Source organism: Pseudophryne corroboree, unplaced genomic scaffold (assembly GCF_028390025.1).
Source record: "Pseudophryne corroboree isolate aPseCor3 unplaced genomic scaffold, aPseCor3.hap2 scaffold_142, whole genome shotgun sequence".
NCBI classification, from domain to species: Eukaryota; Metazoa; Chordata; class Amphibia; order Anura; family Myobatrachidae; genus Pseudophryne; species Pseudophryne corroboree.
Genome location: NW_026968046.1, coordinates 192,597 through 216,373, shown reverse-complemented (window position 1 = coordinate 216,373; position 23,777 = coordinate 192,597). Strand labels below are relative to the sequence as shown.

The 23,777-nt window shown below is 39.6% G+C and overlaps 4 non-coding genes across 4 annotated transcripts; all 4 read left to right on the top strand.

Annotated features, from left to right (window-relative positions):
* The first annotated feature begins 14,784 nt into the window (after positions 1-14,784).
* LOC134996124 (U1 spliceosomal RNA) lies at positions 14,785-14,948 on the top strand. Its single transcript, XR_010198831.1, has one exon. It is a non-coding gene; the product is annotated as a U1 spliceosomal RNA (small nuclear RNA).
* A 152-nt stretch (positions 14,949-15,100) lies between these two features.
* Positions 15,101-15,263, top strand: LOC134996492 (U1 spliceosomal RNA). The gene has a single exon (XR_010199183.1). It is a non-coding gene; the product is annotated as a U1 spliceosomal RNA (small nuclear RNA).
* A 674-nt stretch (positions 15,264-15,937) lies between these two features.
* On the top strand, positions 15,938-16,101 carry LOC134996232 (U1 spliceosomal RNA). Its single transcript, XR_010198937.1, has one exon. It is a non-coding gene; the product is annotated as a U1 spliceosomal RNA (small nuclear RNA).
* Positions 16,102-16,251: 150 nt separating this feature from the next.
* On the top strand, positions 16,252-16,415 carry LOC134996359 (U1 spliceosomal RNA). The gene has a single exon (XR_010199059.1). It is a non-coding gene; the product is annotated as a U1 spliceosomal RNA (small nuclear RNA).
* The last annotated feature ends 7,362 nt before the right edge of the window (positions 16,416-23,777 follow it).

The following is a 23,777-nucleotide window of genomic DNA, read 5'->3' as shown; positions in this document are numbered from 1 at the left end:
AAAGACTAATAAGCATTCATCTAGAACGTTTCCTAGAAAAACTTTAAAAAGTCAATAATCTGGAGAGTTTTTGTAAGATGTTTCTTCCAGCAACCAATGAAGAAACACATTGGTACTTTCGCATGATGAGTGAGTGCTTCAGGATCTCTTGCACTTACATGTGCAGCAGAGTACTGCACTGGAAGCATGCTGGGCCCATAACCCAGAGGTAGGCAGATTGAAACTATCCTTTGCTATATGCATTTTTTTTTTGTTCATTAAAGTAATCCAAAACTGGGATTGATATTTTAGCTTTTATTTTTACTTAAAGTACAATAACTTTTACCATTTTAATTTGTTTTAATAGTATATTGACAGTATTGTTTTCTTTCAAAAATCCAATTAATTTTCTTTACCCGATTATTAAAATGGTAATTGACAAAAACAAACTACATTGTCACCAGAAGAGCAATACAAAATGTACAAGTGATATATTAAAATCATCTTTCCAGCTTGAATTTCAATGATGCATTGGGGCAACGATTTTGTGAGAAACATCTTCACCCTTAAATAAAGATTTTCTTAATTCCTTACCTGTGTGCTAATTAGATATCACCTTGTTTTCACATTAAACAGACTTCCACATGAGAAAGCAGCAAGGATGCAGTGGCGTTAATGTTTCCTGGTGTCAACCTGTATTATTTCAGTAGATATTGAAATGAGGATGCATCTTGCTGCCTTTCCAATGAAGCAAGTTTAATTTAGTAATAGGTGAAAAACCATCACTACAAATATGTTAATCAGATACTTGGCTTTGTGGACACTTTTCAGAGAACAAATTAGTTAGCATAAAAATAAAGCCAGAAAATGAAGAGCTGTTTAATCACTCAATTGGATTTTTCTGCCAGCATATTTCTTTTTCTCTGCAACCCACTGCTAAATTGTGCTTCCTAGCTGTTTTTATAAAATCACTGAATCAAATCTAACTCTGATTACATCAGAGAAGGCCAGGTACCCTACACCATAACAGGGGGTTTGAAATTTTGACTTGTCTACTTAAAGATCACCAAAATCTGATAACAAGGTCAATTAAGTCCCTGGGTGGGATTGAACCACCAACCTTTTGGTTAATAGCCTTACACACTAACTGATTGCGCCACAGCGACACTTTGCAAAACTATATACTGACAAAGGCTAATAAGCATTCATCTAGAACAATTCCTAGAAACATTTTAAAAAGTCAATAATGTGGAGAGTTTTTGTAAGATGTTTCTTCCATCAACCAATGAAGAAACACATTGGTACTTTCCCATGATGAGTGAGTGCTTCAGGATCTCTTGCACTTACATGTGCAGCAGAGTACTGTAATGGAAGCATGCTGGGTCCATAACCCAGAGGTAGGCAGATTGAAACTATCCTCTGCTATATGCATTTTTTTTGTTAATTAAAGTAATCCAAAACTGGGATTGATATTTTTGCTCTTTTATTTTTACTTAAAGTACAATAACTTTTACCATTTTAATTTGTTTTAATAGTATATTGACAGTATTGTTTTCTTTCAAAAATCCAATTAATTTTCTTTACCCGATTATTAAAATGGTAATTGACAAAAACAAACTACATTGTCACCAGAAGAGCAATACAAAATGTACAAGTGATATATTAAAATCATCTTTCCAGCTTGAATTTCAATGATGCATTGGGGCAACGATTTTGTGAGAAACATCTTCACCCTTAAATAAAGATTTTCTTAATTCCTTACCTGTGTGCTAATTAGATATCACCTTGTTTTCACATTAAACAGACTTCCACATGAGAAAACAGCAAAGATGCAGTGGCGTTAATGTTTCCTGGTGTCAACCTGTATTATTTCCGTAGATATTGAAATGAGGATGCATCTTGCTGCCTTTCCAATGAAGCAAGTTTAATTTAGTAATAGGTGAAAAACCATCCCTACAAAGATGTTAATCAGATACTTGGCTTTGTGGACACTTTTCAGAGAACAAATTTGTTATCATAAAATTAAAGCCAGAAAATGAAGAGCTGTTTAATCACTCAATTGGATTTTTCTGCCAGCATTTTTCTTTTTCTCTGCAACCCACTGCTAAATTGTGCTTCCTAGCTGATTTTTTATAAAATCACTTAAACAAATCTAACTCTGATTACATCAGAGAAGGCCAGGTACCCTACACCATAAGAGGGGGTTTGCAATTTTGACTTGTCTACTTAAATATCACCAAAATCTGATAACAAGGTCAATTACGTCCCTGGGTGGGATTGAACCACCAACCTTTTGACTAATAGCTGAACACACTAACCGATTGCGCCACAGAGACACTTTGCAAAAAGTCCATACTGACAAAGACTAATAAGCATTCATCTAGAACGTTTCCTAGAAAAACTTTAAAAAGTCAATAATCTGGAGAGTTTTTGTAAGATGTTTCTTCCAGCAACCAATGAAGAAACACATTGGTACTTTCCCATGATGAGTGAGTGCTTCAGGATCTCTTGCACTTACATGTGCAGCAGAGTACTGTAATGGAAGCATGCTGGGTCCATAACCCAGAGGTAGGCAGATTGAAACTATCCTCTGCTATATGCATTTTTTTTTTGTTAATTAAAGTAATCCAAAACTGGGATTGATATTTTTGCTCTTTTATTTTTACTTAAAGTACAATAACTTTTACCATTTTAATTTGTTTTAATAGTATATTGACAGTATTGTTTTCTTTCAAAAATCCAATTAATTTTCTTTACCCGATTATTAAAATGGTAATTGACAAAAACAAACTACATTGTCACCAGAAGAGCAATACAAAATGTACAAGTGATATATTAAAATCATCTTTCCAGCTTGAATTTCAATGATGCATTGGGGCAACGATTTTGTGAGAAACATCTTCACCCTTAAATAAAGATTTTCTTAATTCCTTACCTGTGTGCTAATTAGATATCACCTTGTTTTCACATTAAACAGACTTCCACATGAGAAAGCAGCAAGGATGCAGTGGCGTTAATGTTTCCTGGTGTCAACCTGTATTATTTCAGTAGATATTGAAATGAGGATGCATCTTGCTGCCTTTCCAATGAAGCAAGTTTAATTTAGTAATAGGTGAAAAACCATCCCTACAAAGATGTTAATCAGATACTTGGCTTTGTGGACACTTTTCAGAGAACAAATTTGTTAGCATAAAAATAAAGCCAGAAAATGAAGAGCTGTTTAATCAGTCAATTGGATTTTTTTGCCAGCATATTTCTTTTACTCTGCAACCCACTGCTAAATTGTGCTTCCTAGCTGTTTTTATAAAATCACTGAATCAAATCTAACTCTGATTACATCAGAGAAGGCCAGGTACCCTACACCATAACAGGGGTTTTCGAAATTTTGACTTGTCTACTTAAATATCACCAAAATCTGATCACAAGGTCAATTACGTCCCTGGGTGGGATTGAACCACCAACCTTTTGATTAATAGCTGAACACACTAACCGATTGCGCCACAGAGACACTTTGCAAAAAGTACATACTGACAAAGACTAATAAGCATTCATCTAGAACGTTTCCTAGAAAAACTTTAAAAAGTCAATAATCTGGAGAGTTTTTGTAAGATGTTTCTTCCAGCAACCAATGAAGAAACACATTGGTACTTTCGCATGATGAGTGAGTGCTTCAGGATCTCTTGCACTTACATGTGCAGCAGAGTACTGCACTGGAAGCATGCTGGGCCCATAACCCAGAGGTAGGCAGATTGAAACTATCCTTTGCTATATGCATTTTTTTTTTGTTCATTAAAGTAATCCAAAACTGGGATTGATATTTTAGCTTTTATTTTTACTTAAAGTACAATAACTTTTACCATTTTAATTTGTTTTAATAGTATATTGACAGTATTGTTTTCTTTCAAAAATCCAATTAATTTTCTTTACCCGATTATTAAAATGGTAATTGACAAAAACAAACTACATTGTCACCAGAAGAGCAATACAAAATGTACAAGTGATATATTAAAATCATCTTTCCAGCTTGAATTTCAATGATGCATTGGGGCAACGATTTTGTGAGAAACATCTTCACCCTTAAATAAAGATTTTCTTAATTCCTTACCTGTGTGCTAATTAGATATCACCTTGTTTTCACATTAAACAGACTTCCACATGAGAAAGCAGCAAGGATGCAGTGGCGTTAATGTTTCCTGGTGTCAACCTGTATTATTTCAGTAGATATTGAAATGAGGATGCATCTTGCTGCCTTTCCAATGAAGCAAGTTTAATTTAGTAATAGGTGAAAAACCATCACTACAAATATGTTAATCAGATACTTGGCTTTGTGGACACTTTTCAGAGAACAAATTAGTTAGCATAAAAATAAAGCCAGAAAATGAAGAGCTGTTTAATCACTCAATTGGATTTTTCTGCCAGCATATTTCTTTTTCTCTGCAACCCACTGCTAAATTGTGCTTCCTAGCTGTTTTTATAAAATCACTGAATCAAATCTAACTCTGATTACATCAGAGAAGGCCAGGTACCCTACACCATAACAGGGGGTTTGAAATTTTGACTTGTCTACTTAAATATCACCAAAATCTGATAACAAGGTCAATTAAGTCCCTGGGTAGGATTGAACCACCAACCTTTTGGTTAATAGCCTTACACACTAACTGATTGCGCCACAGCGACACTTTGCAAAACTATATACTGACAAAGGCTAATAAGCATTCATCTAGAACGATTCCTAGAAACATTTTAAAAAGTCAATAATGTGGAGAGTTTTTGTAAGATGTTTCTTCCATCAACCAATGAAGAAACACATTGGTACTTTCCCCTGATGAGTGAGTGCTTCAGGATCTCTTGCACTTACATGTGCAGCAGAGTACTGTAATGGAAGCATGCTGGGTCCATAACCCAGAGGTAGGCAGATTGAAACTATCCTCTGCTATATGCATTTTTTTTGTTAATTAAAGTAATCCAAAACTGGGATTGATATTTTTGCTCTTTTATTTTTACTTAAAGTACAATAACTTTTACCATTTTAATTTGTTTTAATAGTATATTGACAGTATTGTTTTCTTTCAAAAATCCAATTAATTTTCTTTACCCGATTATTAAAATGGTAATTGACAAAAACAAACTACATTGTCACCAGAAGAGCAATACAAAATGTACAAGTGATATATTAAAATCATCTTTCCAGCTTGAATTTCAATGATGCATTGGGGCAACGATTTTGTGAGAAACATCTTCACCCTTAAATAAAGATTTTCTTAATTCCTTACCTGTGTGCTAATTAGATATCACCTTGTTTTCACATTAAACAGACTTCCACATGAGAAAACAGCAAAGATGCAGTGGCGTTAATGTTTCCTGGTGTCAACCTGTATTATTTCCGTAGATATTGAAATGAGGATGCATCTTGCTGCCTTTCCAATGAAGCAAGTTTAATTTAGTAATAGGTGAAAAACCATCCCTACAAAGATGTTAATCAGATACTTGGCTTTGTGGACACTTTTCAGAGAACAAATTTGTTATCATAAAAATAAAGCCAGAAAATGAAGAGCTGTTTAATCACTCAATTGGATTTTTCTGCCAGCATTTTTCTTTTTCTCTGCAACCCACTGCTAAATTGTGCTTCCTAGCTGATTTTTTATAAAATCACTTAAACAAATCTAACTCTGATTACATCAGAGAAGGCCAGGTACCCTACACCATAAGAGGGGGTTTGCAATTTTGACTTGTCTACTTAAATATCACCAAAATCTGATCACAAGGTCAATTACGTCCCTGGGTGGGATTGAACCACCAACCTTTTGGTTAATAGCCTTACACACTAACTGATTGCGCCACAGCGACACTTTGCAAAAGTACATACTGACAAAGGCTAATTAGCATTCATCTAGAACGATTCCTAGAAACATTTTAAAAAGTCAATAATGTGGAGAGTTTTTGTAAGATGTTTCTTCCATCAACCAATGAAGAAACACATTGGTACTTTCCCATGACGAGTGAGTGCTTCAGGATCTCTTGCACTTACATGTGCAGCAGAGTACTGTAATGGAAGCATGCTGGGTCCATAACCCAGAGGTAGGCAGATTGAAACTATCCTCTGCTATATGCATTTTGTTTTGTTAATTAAATTAATCCAAAACTGGGATTGATATTTTTGCTCTTTTATTTTTACTTAAAGTACAATAACTTTTACCATTTTAATTTGTTTTAATAGTATATTGACAGTATTGTTTTCTTTCAAAAATCCAATTAATTTTCTTTACCCGATTATTAAAATGGTAATTGACAAAAACAAACTACATTGTCACCAGAAGAGCAATACAAAATGTACAAGTGATATATTAAAATCATCTTTCCAGCTTGAATTTCAATGATGCATTGGGGCAACGATTTTGTGAGAAACATCTTCACCCTTAAATAAAGATTTTCTTAATTCCTTACCTGTGTGCTAATTAGATATCACCTTGTTTTCACATTAAACAGACTTCCACATGAGAAAACAGCAAAGATGCAGTGGCGTTAATGTTTCCTGGTGTCAACCTGTATTATTTCCGTAGATATTGAAATGAGGATGCATCTTGCTGCCTTTCCAATGAAGCAAGTTTAATTTAGTAATAGGTGAAAAAACATCCCTACAAAGATGTTAATCAGATACTTGGCTTTGTGGACACTTTTCAGAGAACAAATTTGTTATCATAAAAATAAACCCAGAAAATGAAGAGCTGTTTAATCACTCAATTGGATTTTTCTGCCAGCATTTTTCTTTTTCTCTGCAACCCACTGCTAAATTGTGCTTCCTAGCTGTTTTTTTTATAAAATCACTTAATCAAATCTAACTCTGATTACATCAGAGAAGGCCAGGTACCCTACACCATAAGAGGGGGTTTGCAATTTTGACTTGTCTACTTAAATATCACCAAAATCTGATTACAAGGTCAATTACGTCCCTGGGTGGGATTGAACCACCAACCTTTTGATTAATAGCTGAACACACTAACCGATTGCGCCACAGAGACACTTTGCAAAAAGTACATACTGACAAAGATTAATAAGCATTCATCTAGAACGTTTCCTAGAAAAACTTTAAAAAGTCAATAATCTGGAGAGTTTTTGTAAGATGTTTCTTCCAGCAACCAATGAAGAAACACATTGGTACTTTCGCATGATGAGTGAGTGCTTCAGGATCTCTTGCACTTACATGTGCAGCAGAGTACTGCAATGGAAGCATGCTGGGCCCATAACCCAGAGGTAGGCAGATTGAAACTATCCTTTGCTATATGCATTTTTTTTTTGTTCATTAAAGTAATCCAAAACTGGGATTGATATTTTAGCTTTTATTTTTACTTAAAGTACAATAACTTTTACCATTTTAATTTGTTTTAGTGCAAAAGGCATATCAGCAGTCAGCACTAACTGGTGACATGCCATTTGTACAAGTAAGCCATGTGTGACTAATATATAAACATACTTTATTAAATAACACCTCAAACTATCATACCCTGGATTCAAACCTATAACCTGTTGAATTCTAATCAAACACCCTACCCATGGAGCTACTTGATCCTGCATCTTTTCTAACCTCCAAAAACAGATTCAGTTGCATTTTCCAGCGTGTTTTGTTTGCGCCTTTGCAAATGTCTTACATCGACAAACTTATTTAGTACTATTTTGCAAATAGGGTTACATTGTCGCAACATTGTGTTCCCTAATTGCTTGATTTTTTAAATGCAACAATTGATAAAGACACCTGATAATTGCTCTGTGGAGTCTTATTTTGTGTTTTGTGTTTAGTCTTTAGATCTGAATTTGAATGTACTTGTGAACTAACTTAATTTCCTACTTCTAAATTCATTCCTAAATTCACTACTTACATGAATCCTGTAGTTGGGCATTTTGGGACTTCGATTGTGGGCATTGTTTTGTGTCCAGACCAGCAGCAGGTGGTGTGCATTTGCTGGAAAGGCATCGAAGACCTCCGATATGCTGCATCTCCTGATGTGTGTCTCCCTCAAGTGGCTGTCAGCAAATGCCTGCTAGACACCCCATTCCAAGCTGATTGTGACATCATGGAACATGCATCATAGAACAGGCATGCTAAAACATGGGTCTTCAACCTGCGACCCTCCAGCTGCTGTGGAACTACACATCCCAGCATGCCCTGCCTCAGTTTTAGCATACCTTAATAGCAAAACTGTGGCAGGGCATGCTGGGATGTGTAGTTTCACAGCAGCTGGAGGGCCACAGGATGAAGACCCATGTGCTAGAGCCAAGCCGCAGGTACATTGAATGCTAGCAAGCTGAATATTTAAATCCTTTTTGTTCCGCAGCATTCCAATGCGGAAGATTCCATGGAACCAGAGATCCTTCCATTGAGAAGGACATGCTGCCTGGATGACTACACTGTGCAAATTAAATCACGGAGCCAGTTGGCTTGTGGGTGGCTCTGGTGACTGGGTGGTTGGGTGGGTGGTGTGTCGGAAGTGGAGCGCATGCAAATGATTGTGTATCATCCAGCTAGTGAGAGAGAAAACTCATGCAGGAGTGTGCCTGCTTGTCAGTGGGTTATGCACCTTGCCAGACGTTAAATCTACATAGAGCAGCTGGAGGGGACAAGAGCAGGTTTGCAAAATATAGATAGAAGAGCATATATGCTGGCGCATTCTCCATGATTGTGTCAGCTTATGTTTTGGTGCACTGCACTTTCCTCCACTAAGTTTTAGCCATTTTTGTTAAGCTCAAGTGTAGTTGCTTCTCGGCCTTTTGGCTGTGATCTTGTATCGTGGTTGAAGGGTCTGCTGGAGGGAGGGATTGTTTTCTTCATTGGCGAAAGACCAAAGATATTCCAGGATGGAAGGCTTGGGAACACTATCTGTTTTTCAGTTGTGGAAGAGCACAGAGGTCGGATTGGACTACATTCTATAGTAAAGGATATCTTTCTATTTATTGACCCTCCCCTTATATGTGTCTGTGTTACAATAAAGCTTCGGTTTTGTGAATCCCTCACCCTCTTACACTCCACACCCATAGCCTTATTAACTGTTCTATTATTGTATAGTTTAAATGTATAGTGCAGTTCATGATTTATAGTGTAGGCTGGCCTGTGCTGTAGTTCTGGAACTGTACTATACCGTCAGCATTTGTATTGTGTTTTGGCTGTGCTGCAACACTGTACTTATGTGTGTAATGTTTATGTATGTTTTTTTAATGTCAATAAAAACTGCTTTTTCAAGCCAATATCTGAAAACAATCAATGTTTATCTTTGATGGCAATAAAAGTGGTATGATATTTGATGCTTTTGAAAGGCAATATCTGATATGTCCCCTATCTGGGAACCATATATTAAATGGCTTTTCAGAAAAGGGAGATGGGAGAAGAGCTTTCAGTACTTGTAGGACCGATGCACATAAAGAAGCAAAAAAACATACATAAACATTACACACATAAGTACCGCGTTGCGGCAATGCCAAAACACAATAGAAATGCTGACGGTATAGTACAGTTCAAGAACTACAGCACAGGCCAGCCTACACTATAAATCATGAACTGCACTATACATTTAAACTGTACAATAATACAACAGTTAATAAGGCTATGGGTGTGGAGTGTAAGAGGGTGAGGGAATCACAAGCCCGAAGCTTTATTGAAAGACTGACACATATAAGGGGAGGATTAATAAATAGAAAGACATCCTTTACTATAGAATGTAGTCCAATCCGGTCTTTCAACTCTTCCACAATTGAAAAACGGATAGTGTTCCCAAGCCTTCCATCCTGGAATATCTTTGGTCTTTCGCCAATGAAGAAAGCAATCCCTCCCTCCAGCAGACCCTTCAACCACAATACAAGATCACAGCCAAAAGGCCGAGAAGCAACTACACTTGAGCTTAACAAAAATGGCTAAAACTTAGTGGAGGAAAGTGCAGTGCACCAAAACATAAGCTGACACAATCATGGAGAATGCGCCAGCATATATGCTCTTCTATCTATATTTTGCAAACCTGCTCTTGTCCCCTCCAGCTGCTCTATGTAGATTTAACGTCTGGCAAGGTGCATAACCCACTGACAAGCAGGCACACTCCTGCATGAGTTTTCACTCTCACTAGCTGGATGATACACAATCATTTGCATGTGCTCCACCTCCGACACACCACCCACCCAACCACCCAGTCACCAGAGCCACCCACAAACCAACTGGCTCCGTGATTTAATTTGCACAGTGTAGTCATCCAGGCAGCATGTCCTTCTCAATGGAAGGATCTCTGGTTCCATGGAATCTTCCGCATTGGAATGCTGCGGAACAAAAAGGATTTAAATATTCAGCTTGCTAGCATTCAATGTACCTGCGGCTTGGCTCTAGCACATGGGTCTTCATCCTGTGGCCCTCCAGCTGCTGTGAAACTACACATCCCAGCATGCCCTGCCACAGTTTTGCTATAAGGTATGCTAAAACTGAGGCAGGGCATGCTGGGATGTGTAGTTCCACAGCAGCTGGAGGGTCGCAGGTTGAAGACCCATGTTTTAGCATGCCTGTTCTATGATGCATGTTCCGTGATGTCACAATCAGCTTGGAATGGGGTGTCTAGCAGGCATTTGCTGACAGCCACTTGAGGGAGACACACATCAGGAGATGCAGCATATCGGAGGTCTTCGATGCCTTTCCAGCAAATGCACACCACCTGCTGCTGGTCTGGACACAAAACAATGCCCACAATCGAAGTCCCAAAATGCCCAACTACAGGATTCATGTAAGTAGTGAATTTAGGAATGAATTTAGAAGTAGGAAATTAAGTTAGTTCACAAGTACATTCAAATTCAGATCTAAAGTCTAGGTAGGCCTCACGTCCTGGCAGCCGCCAGCATTTAAAAATGCCTTGATTAGAGGTACGGAATTAAATGTAGATAAGAAGTAGACACAAAATAAGACTCCGCAGAGCAGTTATCAGGTGTTTTTATCAATTGTTGCATTTAAAAAATCAAGCAATTAGGGAACACAATGTTGCAACAATGTAACCCTATTTGCAAAATAGTACTAAATAAGTTTGTCGATGTAAGACATTTGCAAAGGCGCATCCAAAACACGCTGGAAAATGCAACTGAATCTGTTTTTGGAGGCTAGAATAGGAAATGTGCATCGGTCCTACAAGTACTGAAAGCTCTTCTCCCATCTCCCTTTTCTGAAAAGCCATTTAATATATGGTTACCAGATAGGGGACATATCAGATATTGCCTTTCAAAAGCAGCAAATATCATACCACTTCTATTGCCATCAAAGATAAACATTGATTGTTTTCAGATATTGGATTGAAAAAGCAGTCTTTATTGACATAAAGAAGCAAAAAAACATACATAAACATTACACACATAAGTACTGTGTTGCAGCACAGCCAAAACACAATACAAATGCTGTCGGTATAGTACAGTTCAAGAACTACAGCACAGGTCAGCCTACACTATAAATCATGAACTGCACTATACATTTAAACAATACAATAGTTAATAAGGCTATGGGTGTGGAGTGTAAGAGGGTGACGGAATCACAAGCCCAAAGCTTTATTGAAAGACAGACACATATAAAGGGAGGATTAATAAATACAAAGATACCCTTTACTATAGAATGTAGTCCAATCCGGTCTTTCAACTCTTCCACAACTGAAAAACGGATAGTGTTCCCAAGCCTTCCATCCTGGAATATCTTCAGTCTCTCGCCAATGAAGAAAACAATCCCTCCAGCAGACTCTTCAACCACAATACAATATCACAGCCAAAAGAGCGAGAAGCAACTACACTTGCGTTTAAACAAAATGGCTAAAACTTAGTGGAGGAAAGTGCAGTGCACCAAAACATAAGCTGACACAATCATGGAGAATGCGCCAGCATATATGCTCTTCTGTCTATATTTTCCAAACCTGCTCTTGTCCCCTCCAGTTGCTCCATGTAGATTTGACGTCTGGCAAGGTGCATAACTCACTGACAAGCAGGCACACTCCTACATGAGTTTTCTCTCTCACTAGCTGGATGATACACATTCATTTGCATGTGCTCCACCTCCGACACACCGCCCACCCAACCACCCAGTCACCAGAGCCACCCACAAGCCAACTGGCTCCGTGATTTAATTTGCACAGTGCAGTCATCCAGGCAGCATGTCCTTCTCAATGGAATAATCTCTGGTTCCATGGAATCTTCCGCATTGGAATGCTGCGGAACAAAAAGGATTTAAACATTCAGCTTGCTAGCATTCAATGTACCTGCGGTTTGGTTCTAGCACATGGGTCTTCATCCTGTGGCCCTCCAGCTGCTGTGAAACTACACATCCCAGCATGCCCTGCCACAGTTTTGCTTTTAAGGTATGCTAAAACTGAGGCAGGGCATGCTGGGATATGTAGTTCCACAGCAGCTGGAGGGTCGCAGGTTGAAGACCCATGTTCTAGCATGCCTGTTCTATGATGCATGTTCCGTGATGTCACAATCAGCTTGGAATGGGGTGTCTAGCATGCATTTGCTGACAGCCACTTGAGGCAGACACACATCAGGAGATGCAGCATATCGGAGGTCTTCGATGCCTTTCCAGCAAATGCACACCACCAGCTGCTGGTCTGGACACAAAACAATGCCCACAATTGAAGGCTCAAAATGCCCAACTACAGGATTAATGTAAGTAGTGAATTTAGGAATGAATTTAGAAGTAGGAAATTAAGTTAGTTCACAAGTACATTCAAATTCAGATCTAAAGACTAGGTAGGCCTCACGTCCTGGCAGCACCCAGCATTTAAAAATGCCTTGATTATAGGTAGGGAATTAAATGTAGATAAGAAGTAGACACAAAAGAAGACTCCACAGAGCAATTATCAGGTGTCTTTATCAATTTTTGCATTTAAAAAATCAAGCAATTAGGGAACACAATGTTGCGACAATGTAACCCTATTTGCAAAATAGTACTAAATAAGTTTGTCGATGTAAGACATTTGCAAAGGCGCAAACAAAACATGCTGGAAAATGCAACTGAATCTGTTTTTGGAGGTTAGAATAGATGCAGGATCAAGTAGCTCAATGGGTAGGGTGTTTGATTAGAATTTAACAGGTTTTAGGTTTGAATCCTGGGTATGATAGTTTGAGGTGTTATTTAATAAAGTATGTTTATATATTAGTCACACATGGCTTACTTGTACAAATGGCATGTCACCAGTTAGTGCTGACTGCTGATATGCCATTTACACAAACATGCCATGTGTGACTGTATATGCATTTAAGGAGGGCACCCCTGCAATACCACAAACCATTGAGTGTCAAGTATACTAGATATATCTTCATATCTCATGTGCTTTCTCTGAGACCAATCTTGTTATGCCCCTTCCCCACAAGGCATGCGCCTTTTGTCCATATTGCAAAAATGGGGGGGAGGGCATATAATTCTCTGTCACAGGGCACCAAAAAGTCTAGTTATGGCTCTGGTATGCATTATGTAATCTGGCAGACCATCTCTCCAACACTGGCTGGTTGGAATAGAAATCCGGTTATCTATGTGAGCAAATGACCATCAACGATTTACTCTCAAACACTAAAAAATGGACAAAAATGGTCCCCTAAACAAATTGGTTAAATTTTGGGTTTAACCAATTTGTGTAATGACCATTTTTGACCACTTTTCTAGTGTTTGGGAGCAAATGGTTAATTGACATTTGCTCCTATACATTACCAGATTTTCATTCCAACCATCCAGACTGGATAGATAGCCTGACAGATAATTGTGTAGTGTACGCCCAGGATAACTGTTAGTCATGCTTTATTTTATGGCGGCACATAAATGGGTGGACAGATCCAGGGCAAGCACTGCCCACTCATGCATAGTTGTCAACTGATGTGAAGTTCCAGGGGGCAATCTCAGTTATAAAGGGAAGTATCTGGAAATTGTCCCTAGTTAAAAAAAAAAAAAAAATTTGATCAACTCCATTTATTTAGTATGATATCCCAGGTGATAGGATGCCGGCAGTCAGAACAACATACTTTATTAAATAACACATCTCAAACTACCATACCCAGGATTCAAACCTATAACCTGTTGAATTCTAATCAAACACCCTACCTATTGAGCTATTTGATCCTGCATAAAAATTGTGAACATTATATGAAGCTATTGGTACTTTGCAAAAAAAAAGAATCAGCATTACAACGCAGCAGATCCATGCAGTTTGCAGCCACACACTACATGTATCTGCTCAGCCACAATGCTGATTATTTCTTCACAAAGTACAAGGTGAGCTCCAAACAGAATTCTCTAGCTTAGAATTATACCTTTCTTTGCCAAACCTAGAAGTCGGGCCCCCCACCCTGGGATCCCCCAGAGGGAGGCCTGCACCGTCATGCGGCAGGCTTGTCCATTTTGGAAGCAGGTTGATGGGCAGCCCAGGATTGCTTCAGTCTGGGCTTGGCAGGTCTGGAAACATGAGCTTGCTTTGGGTATGCCTGACCTTGGGTACGCTTTACCTGGAGGATGAAAGGGCCAAGAAAAGTACTTTTAGCCTTCTGCGTGGTAGGAGTCATACTAGGTAGGCAAGCTGTTTTAGCAGTAGCCAGATCAGCTACAATCTTATTGAGGTCTTCTCCAAAAGGAGATTCAACTGAGGCAGCACAAGGGAACTCTCATCTGGGGACAACAACTGCAGGGAGAACACATATTTTCAGATGAACATGGTAGGGCAGAAGGCTGCCTAATACTGAAGCACCCCCAAACAACAAATCAAATGCAACTTACTTGACAGAGATGTGCCTGAGCAACGGCCCTCCCCAGCCCTATCCCAAATCATACTTATTTTGCATAGGAGATACCATGGTCATGAAGATTGTTCTCCCAGGGTTAGGTTCATTCATTGCATTCTGGGTATGCTGACCCCTGTGATTTCCCCAAATGTGGGAAACTCGACTGCATTATTTGTGGTAGTGGGGGACTGTATTTGTGCTTTCCTCTGGTCAGCTCTGGTAAAATTCAGATTTCTTTGTCTCAGATCTTCCTCTAGCCTTGTTCTTCTTTCGAGAGTTCCCTTGTGCTGCCTCAGTTGGATCTCCTTCACTTGACAGGGGGGTGCCCGAGCAGCGACCCTCCCCAGCTCTAGCCCAACTCCTACTTACCTGCCAGGTGAGATACTATGATCATGAAGTTGCTTCTCCCAGGGCAAGGCTCACCCATTGCACTCTGGGTGTGCTGCCCCTGCGATTTCCCCAAATGTGGGAAACTTGACTGCATAATTTGAGTTTTCCCTGGTCGGCTCTCATGTAATTCAGATCTCTTTGTCTCAGGTCTCTCTCCAGCCTAGTTTGCTGTCTGGTTCCACTTCTTTTTTCTTGAGCCCCTCCCTTCTATACCCTTGTGCACTATCCTGACTTCTCCTCCCGTCTGCTTACTTTGTGCCTCCCAATGCACAATGCAAACTACGGGTAGTGCTGCAGGGCCCACACCCTTTTACTTGCTTTACAGAGCAGCTCTGGAGCTGTTACAGTGCCCAGCTGCTGCAAGAAATCAGCTTGAATGCTTCAGGGGCTGGGGAATGGCCAACATGAGCCCCACACCGAAGGAGGGTGGGGGTGCTTAATGCGAACTAGGGGTCATCCAAGCACCACAAAAGGCCTCCATGCCCTGCACGCTCCTTTTCTCTTTTCATATGCAGACAAGGGTTGAAGCCAACTTTGACCCACTGCTTGGATGACATCACCATATTCAAATCCATCTGCTGCAGGCCATCCCCCAGGAATGCTTGCACTAGTTGTTGCATTTGGTTTGTTGTTTGGGGGTGCTTCAGTATTAGGCAGCCTTCTGCCACCCCATGTTCATCTGAAAATATGTGTTCTCCCTGCAGTTGTTGTCCCCAGATGAGAGTTCCCTTGTGCTGCCTCAGTTGAATCTCCTTTACTTGACAGAGATGTGCCTGAGCAGCGGCCCTCCCCAGCCCTATCCCAAATCATACTTATTTTGCATAGGAGATACTATTGTCATGAAGATTGTTTTCCCAGGGTGAGGTTCATTCATTGCATTCTGGGTATGCTGACCCCTGTGATTTCCCCAAATGTGGGAAACTCGACTGCATTATTTGTGGTAGTGGTGGACTGTGTTTGTGCTTTCCTCTGGTCAGCTCTGGTAAAGTCAGATTTCTTTGTCTCAGATCTTCCTCTAGCCTTGTTCTTCTTTTGAGAGTTCCCTTGTGCTGCCTCAGTTGGATCTCCTTCACTTGAAAGGTAGTGCCCGAGCAGCGACCCTCCCCAGCTCTAGCCCAACTCCTACTAACCTGCCAGGTGAGATACTACGATCATGAAGGTGCTTCTCCCAGGGCAAGGCTCACCCATTGCACTCTGGGTGTGCTGCCCCTTGCGATTTCCCCAAATGTGGGAAACTTGACTGCATAATTTGTGTTTCCCCTGGACGGCTCTCGTATAATTCAGATCTCTTTGTCTCAGGTCTCTCTCCAGCCTAGTATGCTGTCTGTTTCCACTTCTCTTTTCTTGAGCCCCTCCCTTCTATAACCTTGTGCACTATCCTGACTTCTCCTCCCGTCTGCTTACTTTGTGCCTTCCAATGCACAATGCAAACTACAGGTAGTGCTGCAGGGCCCACACCCTTTTACTTGCCTTACAGAGCAGCTCTGGAGCTGTTACAGTACCCAGCTGCTGCAAGAAATCAGCTTGAATGCTTCAGGGGCTGGGGCATGGCCAACATGAGCCCCACACCGAAGGAGGGTGGGGGTGTTTAATGCGAACTAGGGGTCATCCAAGCGTCGCAAAAGGCCGCCATGCCCTGCATATCCCTTTTCTCTTTTCATAAGCAGACGAGGGTTGAAGCCAACTTTGACCCACTGCTTGGATGACATCACTTGCTGCCTTTCCAATGAAGCAAGTTTAATTTAGTAATAGGTGAAAAACCATCCCTACAAAGGTGTTAATCAGATACTTGGCTTTGTGGACACTTTTCAGAGAACAAATTAGTTAGCATAAAAATAAAGCCAGAAAATGAAGAGCTGTTTAATCACTCAATTGGATTTTTCTGCAAGCGTATTTCTTTTTCTCTGCAACCCACTGCTAAGTTGTGCTTCCTAGCTGTTCTTTTATAAAATCACTTAATCAAATCTAACTCTGATTACATCAGAGAAGGCCAGGTACCCTACACCATAAGAGGGGGTTTGAAATTTTGACTTGTCTACTTAAAGATCACCAAAATCTGATGACAAGGTCAATAACATCCCTGGGTGGGATTGAACCACCAACCCTTTGGTTAATAACCAAACACACTAACCGATTGCACCACCGAGACACTTTGCAAAAGTACATACTGACAAAGGTTAATAAGCATTCATCTAGAACGTTTCCTAGAAAACTTTAAAAAGTCAATAATCTGGAGAGTTTTTGTAAGATGTTTCTTCCATCAACCAATGAAGAAACGCATTGGTACTTTCCCATGATGAGTGAGTGCTTCAGGAACTCTTGCACTTACATGTGCAGCAGAGTACTGCAATGGAAGCATGCTGGGCCCCTTAACCCAGAGGTAGGCAGATTGAAACTATCCTCTGCTATATGCATTTTTTTTTGTTAATTAAAGTAATCCAAAACTGGGATTGATATTTTTGCTCTTTTATTTTTACTTAAAGTACAATAACTTTTACCATTTTAATTTGTTTTAATAGTATATTGACAGTATTGTTTTCTTTCAAAAATCCACTTAATTTTCTTTACCCTATTATTAAAATGGTAATTGACAAAAACAAACTACATTGTCACCAGAAGAGCAATACAAAATGTACAAGTGATATATTAAAATCATCTTTCCAGCTTGAATTTCAATGATGCATTGGGGCAACGATTTTGTGAGAAACATCTTCACCCTTAAATAAAGATTTTCTTAATTCCTTACCTGTGTGCTAATTAGATATCACCTTGTTTTCACATTAAACAGACTTCCACATGAGAAAGCAGCAAGGATGCAGTGGCGTTAATGTTTCCTGGTGTCAACCTGTATTATTTCAGTAGATATTGAAATGAGGATGCATCTTGCTGCCTTTCCAATGAAGCAAGTTTAATTTAGTAATAGGTGAAAAACCATCCCTACAAAGATGTTAATCAGATACTTGGCTTTGTGGACACTTTTCAGAGAACAAATTTGTTAGCATAAAAATAAAGCCAGAAAATGAAGAGCTGTTTAATCACTCAATTTGATTTTTTTGCCAGCATATTTCTTTTTCTCTGCAAACCACTGCTAAATTGTGCTTCCTAGCTGTTTTTATAAAATCACTGAATCAAATCTAACTCTGATTACATCAGAGAAGGCCAGGTACCCTACACCATAACAGGGGTTTTTGAAATTTTGACTTGTCTACTTAAAGATCACCAAAATCTGATAACAAGGTCAATTACATCCCTGGGTGGGATTGAACCACCAACCTTTTGGTTAATAGCTGTACACACTAACTGATTGCGCCACAGCGACACTTTGCAAAAGTACATACTGACAAAGGCTAATAAGCATTCATCTAGAACGTTTCCTAGAAAAACTTTAAATAGTCAATAATCTGGAGAGTTTTTGTAAGATGTTTCTTCCATCAACCAATGAAGAAACACATTGGTACTTTCCCATGATGAGTGAGTGCTTCAGGATCTCTTGCAATTACATGTGCAGCAGAGTACTGTAATGGAAGCATGCTGGGTCCATAGCCCAGAGGTAGGCAGATTGAAACTATCCTCTGCTATATGCGTTTTTTTTTTGTTAATTAAAGTAATCCAAAACTGGGATTGATATTTTTGCTCTTTTATTTTTACTTAAAGTACAATAACTTTTACCATTTTCATTTGTTTTAATAGTATATTGACAGTATTGTTTTCTTTCAAAAATCCACTTAATTTTCTTTACCCGATTATTAAAATGGTAATTGACAAAAACAAACTACATTGTCACCAGAAGAGCAATACAAAATGTACAAGTGATATATTAAAATCATCTTTCCAGCTTGAATTTCAATGATGCATTGGGGCAACGATTTTGTGAGAAACATCTTCACCCTTAAATAAATATTTTCTTAATTCCTTACCTGTGTGCTAATTAGATATCACCTTGTTTTCACATTAAACAGACTTCCACATGAGAAAGCACAAAGGATGCAGTGGCGTTAATGTTTCCTGGTGTCAACCTGTATTATTTCAGTAGATATTGAAATGAGGATGCATCTTGCTGCCTTTCCAATGAAGCAAGTTTAATTTAGTAATAGGTTAAAAACCATCCCTACAAATGTGTTAATCAGAAACTTGGCTTTGTGGACACTTTTCAGAGAACAAATTTGTTAGCATAAAAATAAAGCCAGAAAATGAAAAGCTGTTTAATCACTCAATTGGATTTTTTTGCCAGCATATTTCTTTTTCTCTGCAACCCACTGCTAAATTGTGCTTCCTAGCTGTTTTTATAAAATCACTGAATCAAATCTAACTCTGATTACATCAGAGAAGGCCAGGTACCCTACACCATAAGAGGGGGTTTGAAATTTTCACTTGTCTACATAAAGATCACCAAAATCTGATAACAAGGTCAATTACGTCCCTGGGTGGGATTGAACCACCAACCTTTTGGTTAATAGCCTTACACAGTAACTGATTGCGCCACAGCAACACTTTGTAAAAGTCTATACTGACAAAGGCTAATAAGCATTCATCTAGAACGATTCCTAGAAACATTTTAAAAAGTCAATAATGTGGAGAGTTTTTGTAAGATGTTTCTTCCATCAACCAATGAAGAAACACATTGGTACTTTCCCATGATGAGTGAGTGCTTCAGGATCTCTTGCACTTACATGTGCAGCAGAGTACTGTAATGGAAGCATGCTGGGTCCATAACCCAGAGGTAGGCAGATTGAAACTATCCTTTGCTATATGCATTTTTTTTTTGTTCATTAAAGTAATCCAAAACTGGGATTGATATTTTAGCTTTTATTTTTACTTAAAGTACAATAACTTTTACCATTTTAATTTGTTTTAGTGCAAATGGCATATCAGCAGTCAGCACTAACTGGTGACATGCCATTTGTACAAGTAAGCCATGTGTGACTAATATATAAACATGCTTTATTAAATAACACCTCAAACTATCATACCCAGGATTCAAACCTATAACCTGTTGAATTCTAATCAAACACCCTACCCATGGAGCTACTTGATCCTGCATCTTTTCTAACCTCCAAAAACAGATTCAGTTGCATTTTCCAGCGTGTTTTGTTTGCGCCTTTGCAAATGTCTTACATCGACAAACTTATTTAGTACTATTTTGCAAATAGGGTTACATTGTCGCAACATTGTGCTCCCTAATTGCTTGATTTTTTAAATGCAACAATTGATAAAGACACCTGATAATTGCTCTGTGGAGTCTTATTTTGTGTTTTGTGTTTAGTCTTTAGATCTGAATTTGAATGTACTTGTGAACTAACTTAATTTCCTACTTCTAAATTCATTCCTAAATTCACTACTTACATGAATCCTGTAGTTGGGCATTTTGGGACTTCGATTGTGGGCATTGTTTTGTGTCCAGACCAGCAGCAGGTGGTGTGCATTTGCTGGAAAGGCATCGAAGACCTCCGATATGCTGCATCTCCTGATGTGTGTCTCCCTCAAGTGGCTGTCAGCAAATGCCTGCTAGACACCCCATTCCAAGCTGATTGTGACATCATGGAACATGCATCATAGAACAGGCATGCTAAAACATGGGTCTTCAACCTGCGACCCTCCAGCTGCTGTGGAACTACACATCCCAGCATGCCCTGCCTCAGTTTTAGCATACCTTAATAGCAAAACTGTGGCAGGGCATGCTGGGATGTGTAGTTTCACAGCAGCTGGAGGGCCACAGGATGAAGACCCATGTGCTAGAGCCAAGCCGCAGGTACATTGAATGCTAGCAAGCTGAATATTTAAATCCTTTGTGTTCCGCAGCATTCCAATGCGGAAGATTCCATGGAACCAGAGATCCTTCCATTGAGAAGGACATGCTGCCTGGATGACTACACTGTGCAAATTAAATCACGGAGCCAGTTGGCTTGTGGGTGGCTCTGGTGACTGGGTGGTTGGGTGGGTGGTGTGTCGGAAGTGGAGCGCATGCAAATGATTGTGTATCATCCAGCTAGTGAGAGAGAAAACTCATGCAGGAGTGTTCCTGCTTGTCAGTGGGTTATGCACCTTGCCAGACGTTAAATCTACATAGAGCAGCTGGAGGGGACAAGAGCAGGTTTGCAAAATATAGATAGAAGAGCATATATGCTGGCGCATTCTCCATGATTGTGTCAGCTTATGTTTTGGTGCACTGCACTTTCCTCCACTAAGTTTTAGCCATTTTTGTTAAGCTCAAGTGTAGTTGCTTCTCGGCCTTTTGGCTGTGATCTTGTATCGTGGTTGAAGGGTCTGCTGGAGGGAGGGATTGTTTTCTTCATTGGCGAAAGACCAAAGATATTCCAGGATGGAAGGCTTGGGAACACTATCTGTTTTTCAGTTGTGGAAGAGCACAGAGGTCGGATTGGACTACATTCTATAGTAAAGGATATCTTTCTATTTATTGACCCTCCCCTTATATGTGTCTGTGTTACAATAAAGCTTCGGTTTTGTGAATCCCTCACCCTCTTACACTCCACACCCATAGCCTTATTAACTGTTGTATTATTGTATACTTTAAATGTATAGTGCAGTTCATGATTTATAGTGTAGACTGGCCTGTGCTGTAGTTCTTGAACTGTACTATACCGTCAGCATTTGTATTGTGTTTTGGCTGTGCTGCAACACTGTATTTATGTGTGCAATGTTTATGTATGTTTTTTTTTTATGTCAATAAAGACTGCTTTTTCAAGCCAATATCTGAAAACAATCAATGTTTATCTTTGATGGCAATAAAAGTGGTATGATATTTGATGCTTTTGAAATCCAATATCTGATATGTCCCCTATCTGGGAACCATATATTAAATGGCTTTTCAGAAAAGGGAGATGGGAGAAGAGCTTTCATTACTTGTAGGACCGATGCACATAAAGAAGCAAAAAAACATACATAAACATTACACACATAAGTACCGCGTTGCGGCACAGCCAAAACACAATAGAAATGCTGATGGTATAGTACAGTTCAAGAACTACAGCACAGGCCAGCCTACACTATAAATCATGAACTGCACTATACATTTAAACTGTACAATAATACAACAGTTAATAAGGCTATGGGTGTGGAGTGTAAGAGGGTGAGGGAATCACAAGCCCAAAGCTTTATTGAAAGACTGACACATATAAGGGGAGGTTTAATAAATAGAAAGACATCCTTTACTATAGAATGTAGTCCAATCCGACCTCTGTGCTCTTCCACAACTGAAAAACAGATAGTGTTCCCAAGCCTTCCATCCTGGAATATCTTTGGTCTTTCGCCAATGAAGAAAGCAATCCCTCCCTCCAGCAGACCCTTCAACCACAATACAAGATCACAGCCAAAAGGCCGAGAAGCAACTACACTTGAGCTTAACAAAAATGGCTAAAACTTAGTGGAGGAAAGTGCAGTGCACCAAAACATAAGCTGACACAATCATGGAGAATGCGCCAGCATATATGCTCTTCTATCTATATTTTGCAAACATGCTCTTGTCCCCTCCAGCTGCTCTATGTAGATTTAACGTCTGGCAAGGTGCATAACCCACTGACAAGCAGGCACACTCCTGCATGAGTTTTCACTCTCACTAGCTGGATGATACACAATCATTTGCATGTGCTCCACCTCCGACACACCACCCACCCAACCACCCAGTCACCAGAGCCACCCACAAACCAACTGGCTCCGTGATTTAATTTGCACAGTGTAGTCATCCAGGCAGCATGTCCTTCTCAATGGAAGGATCTCTGGTTCCATGGAATCTTCCGCATTGGAATGCTGCGGAACAAAAAGGATTTAAATATTCAGCTTGCTAGCATTCAATGTACCTGCGGCTTGGCTCTAGCACATGGGTCTTCATCCTGTGGCCCTCCAGCTGCTGTGAAACTACACATCCCAGCACGCCCTGCCACAGTTTTGCTATAAGGTATGCTAAAACTGAGGCAGGGCATGCTGGGATGTGTAGTTCCACAGCAGCTGGAGGGTCGCAGGTTGAAGACCCATGTTTTAGCATGCCTGTTCTATGATGCATGTTCCGTGATGTCACAATCAGCTTGGAATGGGGTGTCTAGCAGGCATTTGCTGACAGCCACTTGAGGGAGACACACATCAGGAGATGCAGCATATCGGAGGTCTTTGATGCCTTTCCAGCAAATGCACACCACCTGCTGCTGGTCTGGACACAAAACAATGCCCACAATCGAAGTCCCAAAATGCCCAACTACAGGATTCATGTAAGTAGTGAATTTAGGAATGAATTTAGAAGTAGGAAATTAAGTTAGTTCACAAGTACATTCAAATTCAGATCTAAAGTCTAGGTAGGCCTTACGTCCTGGCAGCCGCCAGCATTTAAAAATGCCTTGATTAGAGGTACGGAATTAAATGTAGATAAGAAGTAGACACAAAATAAGACTCCGCAGAGCAGTTATCAGGTGTTTTTATCAATTGTTGCATTTAAAAAATCAAGCAATTAGGGAACACAATGTTGCAACAATGTAACCCTATTTGCAAAATAGTACTAAATAAGTTTGTCGATGTAAGACATTTGCAAAGGCGCATCCAAAACACGCTGGAAAATGCAACTGAATCTGTTTTTGGAGGCTAGAATAGGAAATGTGCATCGGTCCTACAAGTACTGAAAGCTCTTCTCCCATCTCCCTTTT